The sequence below is a fragment of the Syzygium oleosum genome, unplaced genomic scaffold (genome assembly GCF_021117445.2).
Source record: "Syzygium oleosum isolate NSW1041296 unplaced genomic scaffold, Sole_v2.1 Sole_v2.53, whole genome shotgun sequence".
Lineage (NCBI taxonomy): Eukaryota > Viridiplantae > Streptophyta > Magnoliopsida > Myrtales > Myrtaceae > Syzygium > Syzygium oleosum.
In genome coordinates, this window is record NW_026607537.1 from 711479 (window position 1) to 720701 (window position 9223).

At 41.6% G+C, this 9223-nt stretch overlaps 1 pseudogene; it reads left to right on the plus strand.

Moving 5' to 3' along the window:
• Positions 1 to 51: 51 nt before the first annotated feature.
• Positions 52 to 3247, plus strand: LOC130136872 (probable disease resistance protein At1g12290; annotated as a pseudogene).
• The last annotated feature ends 5976 nt before the right edge of the window (positions 3248 to 9223 follow it).

The window sequence follows — 9223 nt, forward strand, 5'->3', positions numbered from 1 at the left end:
GTTTTAACAGTTTGTTTCCCTAGTAGAATTATTAATCACTGGGGGGAATTAATGGATCTTTACTCCTCAGGTACCTTTGATGAATCCTATCAGTTCGAGCCACCACACCAGGTAGAGAAACTTGAGATTTGTTGTAATGACATTGAATCCAGTCCACCTGAAGACAGCAGAAAAGTAATTATGTGCGCGGGTTTAGGACTGATGGATCCTCCGGGGGTCATGCAATGGCAGAGTTTCACAGAGATTTACTTGATGGAACATCAGTTGAGTGAGTTACCCGAGAATCCCGGGTGTCCTGCACTCTCAGTACCGTTTCTAAATAGAAATTGCAAGCTCAGAACGGTTAGTCCGTCTTTCTTTGATGACATGCCGGCTCTCGAAAACCTGAATTTATCCCAAACTCGGATCAAGTCCTTGATTGTGAGGTATTGAGCGTGTTACATCCAAAAATTGGAGAACTTCAGCAGCTTGAGGTATTTGATCGTGAAGGGACTATGATCATGGATCTGCCAAAGGAGGTTGTGAAGCTAACAAAACTCACTTTCTTAGAAGTATCTTTTTGCCCACGCATATATTGTGGCACAGAATCTGCAAAAGCGAATGCATTGATTCGTCAAGGCACTATTTCTGCCCTATCACAATTAGAAGAGCTAAGTATTGATGTACATCCAGAGGATGAGAGGTGGGAAAGTGTTGCGGAAGCTATTGTTGACGATGTTTGTGGCTTGATGAGGCTGGATACACCTAAACTGTACTTTCGACAAGTGGAACATCTAAGGAAATGGTTTGGCACATCAAAGGTGTCTAGATCATTGTCGCATTTCAAATTTGTTGTTGGCAAACATGCTAAATGCATAATGTGTCATCTCCCAGAGGATCTTGAGTTTGAGTTAGAAAACTGGGATAGATCCATGAAATATGTAAATGGTGTGGGAGTACCCATAGATATCCAGAAGATGGTCCGGCTTACTGCTGCATTTTTCTTAGACCGCCATAGGGATGTCACTAAGTTTTCTGATATTGGGATTGAGAACATGGAGCAACCGAAATGCTGCATAATGGGAAAGTGCAATGAGATTCAGGTTATTGTGGATGGGCCCGACAAGTACGATGAAGCCGATAGCGGTGAAATTATATTGGAAAACATGGGAGGATGATAAGAGGTTTCTTGGATCACTCGAGTATCTCTATGTATATGGTATGAAGAGTTTGAGGGGCATTTATGAGAGGCCACTGCATCAAGGATGCTTGTCTCGTCTTAAATGCTTAGCCTTACTCACATGTCCACGGTTGACTACTGTATTCACATCTGGCCTACCGGAAAACCTTGATAACTTAGAAGAGCTCAAAGTCAAAGATTACCCCCTGGTCTTAAGTTTAGTGAGGTGTGAAGATACTTCTATTTACGAGAGTACATACCTCCTCCCCAAGTTGAAAAGGATATCCTTATCTGCATTGCCTGAACTCATTAGCATTTCCAATGGCTTATGCATTGCACCAAACTTGGAACAATTGAGCATTATCGATTGTCCCAATCTCAAGAGTCCATTAACTGATGAGATCAGTTGCAATCATCTGACAGGGACTTAAGGCAAGGGCTATAATCAGCTTGAGAGCATTGTTCATTTGAAATGATGCACGTCTTTTTCTTTCAATTTTACTTGATACATTTGATTGAACAAGTTAAAAGCTGCAGGCCCAGCTTTAATGAAGAGAAAAATTGGAAAGTCAACACTTATCTGAATGAACACTAATCTTCTTTCAAATTGAATATCTAATCTGTTACTGATGAAATGTTTACGAACGAGGCAGTGACAGCTAATTGTACAAAACTCTGGCAGTTCCACTGTTATCTTCAGAACTGACTTCTTCTGATGCATATGTATTTCAGTGTACACAATAAAATGGTGGCACAGCATTAGTGTGCACTGATTTGGATTACTAGTTTATTTATGCCACTGTAAACATGCTTCAAGCTTGAAGAGTGCCTTAACAATACCTGGCTTTGTTACTGTTTTTTGGTGGGAGAATCTCTTCATTAGAGTGCTTAGGGAGTTGTTATCGATGTCAATTTTGGTTAGGTTATTGGAATTCCTGCTTCAGATTTTGAAGAAATACTTTACTTTTTACCTGATGATGTGAAGATCTTTGTAAAATTCTGCTTGTGTTTGTTGGAGGTACTATATGCGAAAGAGGAAAGGAACATACTTTTTGTTTTTGGTCTGGTGAAGGAATGAACTTTAAGTTTATGTTGCAAAGTCCAAGCAAAGGCTTAAGCTATAAGGGCGAGGGAGACTAACATGCAAAATGGATCCTCTAGTATTATTGTGTCGTAGATCATCTAGTAAGGGGTGATGACAGTGGTGTATCTCATAGGAAGAAATAAGTTTGTGACTGATCTAGAGAAAAAGGTTGAGGGTATGATACCGATACCACAAGAAGTGAGCGTTCAGCACCTCAGAGATTGATAAAGTTGTATATCAGGTAGAAGGGAAATTTTAGCATTCTGAGTTGCTTGTGGAGAAATCTTAAGTGTTTAATTAAGCATTGAGTGGGGTTATGTGATGACTGGAGCTGAAATTGGTGAAGCTCGCTGAGGATTTGATTGTATCCGGTAGAATGAGGTTGTCGTAATTGCATAGAATTATTTTAGTCAATATCAAGAGATCAGGTGGTCATTGCTGCTCATCTTGCAAGTAGAAGTATGTTGTCATAGTTATCTGTTGTAAACCACATATATCCACCTGGGTTGCTACATACCCTCCTCTATTCGGGCATGGATATTTTCTTGAACTGGAAATGTAACACGTGCGAGGGCCAACTGGCAGATTTGCTAATTCATCTTTGAATTCCTGTTTAGATGAAGTGGCTTGGTGCTTGTTGTTCATCCAAGTGACCCAAATTGGTGATTATTCGTTTTGTCTAATATGCTGATTTTGTATTTAAACAGCACAAGGTGTTCCAAAGGATACAAGCAGAGAGCAGCCTGCTCCTCCTGTGGTATCATCTACGACCATTGGTAATGCAGCTGTTAACCCTTCAACTTTTAAACTCAAAGGGGGAACCCAAAGTGGCTCCTCGGCTGTGGAAATCCTTATTCAATGATCTTAAGTTGCCTGCAAGAATCTTTAGCGCTGCAAGTCTTCTTGGTGAAGGTGGTTTTGGCCTTGTACGTGGCTTTACAAATGATACAAGCAAAGAGCAGCCTGCTCCTCCGGCGTTACATCTACAACCACTTGTGATATAGAGATTAACTTAGTTTCATCTCCAACAGCTAGTGACAAAATCCCAGAGCCGTTCACCAGTGCTGGATGCTGCAGAGTGTCTTGCTTTTCTTCGTGAGGAAGTAGAACGGCCAGTGATATGTCGTGATTTTACAACTTCCAATATCCTATTAGATGCCGTATATGGAAAAAGTTGTGGCGACATCTGTTTTAGGACTGCAATGCCAAGCTTTCTGGTTTTGGACTTGCAAACATTGTTCCCAAGGGAGATAACTCTCTCTTCACCTGTGTCATGGGAACATTAGGCTATATTGACCCGAAATACATGAGGACCGGTATGCATTTGTTAGTCCGAGCAATTTGAGGATGAGAAATGTGCAAGTAACCGGCAAAAAAAGTGGTTTCAGTAGTATTTTGGATATGTCAAATTATCCCATCGTACAGAAAAGCAGATACCAGCCCCAATCTACACACCTCATTCACACCTCATTCACAACATGTATGATTAGGAACCGAATTCAATTAGGTAGATATCAATCGCGACCAAAGAGTGAGAGCGACTGTCATATACTGATATACCTACTTTTCACCATGTCTCTGATCTGTACTCATATTCGGCCACAATTTGCAGGAATGGTACGATCAGCTGAAGTTCTTGCACATCATGCTTAAAAGTTACAACATTTTTTTCTGTTTTTGAGTCCTGTATGTGGTCAACCAAATGATGTTGTCCCCATATCTGCCAATCAACCACATATCTCCTCTTTCTCGTACAGTTTGCCTGGGAGGAACCTGGAAAATTTGCTGGAACCCAATGAGTTGGTGTTCCTAGGTGATCTAGATTTAGTCACCGTGGCGCGTTCAGGCTCTGGAAATGAGTAAGTACTGATCGCAAATACATGAAAGTTGGATCTTGAGGGTGCGAATCCGGCGAGTTCATAATCCACGTTAATCACGCCTCGCTGGCAAGTGATCACAAATACATGGAATTTCCGCTACGTCCTTCAAATACCCGATTATTTCTCTATCATTTGTGACTTCCGAAACATTGATTCACAGTTAAAATTCTTTCTTTATGTGCTTCAACGCCACATGTCCAAAGGTTCTTGGTTTCAAATGGAATATCTAGAGTATGTCGGAGTAGCCGGTTTATTTCCATTGAGTGTGGTAGTTGTCTGTCCTACACGCACCAGATAATTACATCATGATTTGTTTGTTTTCTCATTACTGCTTTCGTATACTTTCGTATATATCATTCATGAGTAGCCAAATTTAACTTCGAAATTATTTAAAAAGGCGGCGGTGTATCTTATACATCCAATAATTAAGAGTCAATGCATTCCCTTGACATGCCAATTTCTAATAGCAGGCGATCATTCAAAATTGACAGAATCATTAGTTAATTTCATGTCAATCATGCTGTAAATCAATACCTCGCCGGAGCAAATGCCATGGCATGACGGTCCATGAATGAAGTGCACTGTACTTCGGAAATGCCACGCTTCTATGCCACCAATTACTTTAATAATTTCATCACTGCTACTGATAGCTTTCTATCTGCAGCAATTGAGCCTTTTAGGTCGAACCTGTTTTCGATTGCTAGAGGTGGTTGAGATATTTGGCGGGTACTTCATGGATTGGATCTATTTCTAAATAAACCCACGTGGTACTTATATTACGTATTCCTCTCTAGTGACTGCACATTTACTAATCCCAGGGCACCTCACATCAGAGAGTGATGTCCATGGTTTTGGTGTGGTTCTTTCGGAAATTTTGAGCAGAATAAGAGTCATAGACACAGATCGGTGTATCAATGAGCGTAACCTTGTTGGATGGGCTCGGTCACATCTAGGAAAGGAGAGAAGTTTGTACAGATTGATAGATTCAAGGTTTGGAGGTCGTTTCTCGGAAAATAGTGCCCAGATTGCTTTGCAGTTGGTTGCTCGCTGCCTTAGCCTGATCCAAAAGCTCGTCCCAGATGAGTGAAGTTGCCGAAGTGTTGAAGGCTCCCCAGGCTCTTCCATAGGGAAAAGTATCAAAAAAGTCTTAAACCTATTGCATTAGTACAAATTCAATTTTAAACTTTTCAATTGGACTAATTTAATCCTAAACCTTTTCACATTAATACCAATTGAGTTTATCTAGGGGAAAATTACAAAAAAAGTCCTAAACCTTTTGCAATTGTGCCAATTCAGTCCTAAACCATTTTTTTTTGCCAATTCAGTCCTAAACCTTTTACAATTATGCCAATTTAGTCCATCCGGCCACTTTTGGCCGGCCGGCGTTGACGTGGCCGCCGGCCGGCTGACGTGGCGCCGGCCGGCGTCCACGTGGCAATTTTTAATAATTTTTTTGTTATTTTTCGAATTTTTTTTTCTCTTTCTTTTTGTTTTTCGCCTATCTTCTTCCCCGGTCACCGGTCGACCGGAGAGAGGCTGAGGCCGGCGAGGTCCACCTCGCCGGCCATGGGCGAGGCTGGCCCTTGCCGGCATTGGCGAGCGAGCCGGCCTCACCGTCGCCGGGCGAGGACGACCTCGCCATGGCCGGGCGAGGTCAACCTCGCCCGTCCATGGCGAGGTCGTCCTCGCCCGGCGACGGCGAGGTCGACCTCGCCATGACCGGGCGAGCCTCGCCCGGCGGCACGGCGAGGCCACCCGAGATCTGGCGAGACCTCGCCGTCGCCGGAGCCGCCTCGCCGTCGCCGGGCGAGGTCGACCTCGCCATGGCCGGGCGAGGTCGGCCTCGCCGTCGCCGGGCGAGGCCTCGCCCAGATCTGGCGTGGGCGGCCTCGCCCAGATCTAGGCGAGGCCTCGCCGTCGCTGGGCGAGGTCCTCGCCGGCCTCAGCCTCTCGCCAGTCGCCGGACCGGCGACCGGGGAAGAAGATAGGAAAAAAAAAAAAAGAAAGAGAAAAAAAAAAAATTTCGAAAAATAATAAAAAAATTATTAAAAATTGCCACGTCGCCGGCCGGCGGCCACGTCAGTGCCGGCCGGCCAAAAGTGGCCGGATGGACTGAATTGACACAATTATAAAAGGTTTAGGACTGAATTGGTAAAAAAAAAAAATTTAGGACTGAATTGGCACAATTACAAAAGGTTTAGGACTTTTTTTGGTAATTTTCCCGTTTATCTAGTCAATTTATGTTGGAAATTGCTGACGTGGACGCTAACCATTTTATGAGGCGCTGACGTGAATAATTTTTAAAATTTTTTTTCCTTTCCTCTTTTTTTTTTCCTTTTTTTTTCTTTGGCCTGTGGTCGGTAGCAAGGTCGTTGTGGCCTCTGGTGATGGTTGTGATGCACTTGTCGGCCCTCGCCTGTGGCCGGTCGCCGGCCATGACTGAGCACCTGCCACAGGCCAAAGAAAAAGAAAAGGAAATAAAAAAAAAAAGGAAAGGAAAATTTTTTTAAAAAAAATTCGATAATTATTAAAAAAATTATGAACAAATTATTCATGTCAACGCTGCTTGTGTCACGTAGGACGGTTGACATCCACATAAGTAATTTTCGACCTAAATTTGGCCGGATTGACTCAATTGGTACTAATATGAAAAGGTTTAGGACTGAATTGGCCCAATTGAAAAATTTTAGGACCGAATCGATATCAATACAATAGGTTTATGACCTTTTTGGTACTTTTTACCTCTTCCATATAAGGCAAGTTCATCAAATATTCTCGGAATGAGATAGGGAAGCGCTACCGGTGGAGTGGCATCTAAATTCAAACCACGGTGAATTCAAAGAATGCGAGTCTTCCAATTCCTGATGGAACCATTGCATCTTCGTGCCACCACACAGCCAAACTCCAGAAGCCAATGGTAAACCACAGCAATGTGTCCAGAAAATAGCTGTCCTTCAACCCCGCTTGTTTCCTTTTCTTCTCTTCCTTTTTTTTTTGGTGCAGGAGCTTCAACATTCATCTGAACATGCTTTGGCAGTGTTCCACGACTTTTTCGGATGCTTTCTAGTGAAAAAAAAAAATCGAGGAAATCTAGATATATTTGCTTGCAATTTCCACGTCAAGAACACGTTTAGTATGTTTAAAAGATCAATGATGGTTAATTAAAGGTATTTTTGGTGGTTTGCTCTCACCTGAAAGTCCAAATTAGATAGATTTTTCGGGCTCAGTATCATTCTTTTTTTTGGGCGACCTCACCGAACCACAATTGAAAAAAAAAAAGAAAGAAAAGAAAAGAAAAAATAAATTAAAAATTTGTCCACGTCCGCGTCGTTCGTACCACGTAGAACAACCTCATCTATGTTAGTGATTTTGGGCCAAGATTAACTGGATGGAGTACATTGGCAAATCGCTAAAAAATTTAGGACACGATTACCACAATTGAAATATTTAGAACTGAATTGACACAATTACCATAAATTTTAGACTTATTTGGTAATTTTCTTGATTGGGGCTAAAAGGCCTTAAAAGCCTACAAAGTGTAAACCAACCTAGAGACATCTATAAGAATTAGAAAGACATATGTAGAAGTTGATCTATATGACAAACTTGCATATTTATCCTCAAAAAACCTAGTAAAAGTCCTAAACCAAGCTAAACCTAGCAAATAATCAGCAAATGGGCAGAGAACATGTACCAAACTCGAAAAGTGGCCCCAAAGATGCCGAAACTGTAGATTTCTCTTCTATTATTTAATGCAGACTTTATTTTTTTTTTTGTAGGAACTTATAGGGGAAATAGCTCAATCATTAGTTACTTAATTTTCTAAAATTACTGTCATTCCAAGGAGAAAATATTCAGTGGTACGTGCTCGCCACGTCATAGGCTGATGTGGCGCACATTTATCTAGTTAGATCCATTCACCATTTAACACGTGTCAATTGAATTAAAATTAAATAAAAGCAAAATTTCTGACCACCTGCCGAATCATTAATGGGGAGCAACTTTTTAGGAAAATTTTAAACACCCGCCCAAAACCTGTCTTCAACCTTCATTCACAACTTCAGAAGAAATCTTCATTTTTACTTTCTCTCGGATCTTACGTTTCAGACCAGAAAAAACCTTCTTTCCTTTTTTGTTTTTTTTGTTTTTCAGCTCTTACGTTGCAGACCGCCGCTCAACCCCGCGCTTAGATGACCTCCATTTTCGCTTTGAAGGTCGCTGCTTCTATGACCTCCATTTTCGCTTCGAAGACCGCCGCTCGACCACCACGCTTCGAAGACCTCCATTTTCACTTAGAAGACCGCTGCCTCGAAGATCTCCATTTTTGCTTCGAAGCCCGATGCTCAACCACCACGCTTCGAAGACCTCCATTTTCGCTTTGAAGGTCGCCAACGCCGCTTAGGACTTTTGGATACAGGGTAGCCTAAAGAGAAAAATGGCTTCCACCACAGCTCTTCGAACCCTAACTTAGCTCCTTATCTCTCCATTTCTCTTCTCCATTTTCACTTGGAAGAACCGAGTTTTGTTCCCAGTCCAAGCTGAGTTTGTTCTGCTTATTTGTTTATTTGTTTTTTATTTAAACTCATGGGCGAGAGCAAATTTCTTACGGCCAAGAAGACAATGGTTCTCAAGACAATTGAATGGCTGTTCTTGGCCGACTATCATGTACCCCTAATAGAAAATGCTTCATCTTAATTTGGAGCTTTGGAAGGCTGAAGAAATATCTCATGAGCAGGTTACTTGTATGTTGATTTCGGGAAGAATGTGTTTTTTTGTCTATAGTGTCTCAGAACTTATACCAAACAGGTGACATCTTACTAAAATTACTGGGAAAGTTCACCATGGAGTGTTTGGTTTCGAGATATTTTATGCAGAAGAAAAATTTAGATGTGGGATGTGCTAAAGCATTTCAGTATAACAATATTAAATTGAAGGCATTTGAAACATTCCCTCAACTTATTGAATTGAAGACATTTCTGTATAACGAAAGTGGAAGTTGCGAGATTAGTATTGGAGATTCGAACACTGGAAAAATCTAAACTTGGATGCGGGATATGTGAAAGTCAGTTTCACGATTTTTGCCTTCAATTAACTTGATTC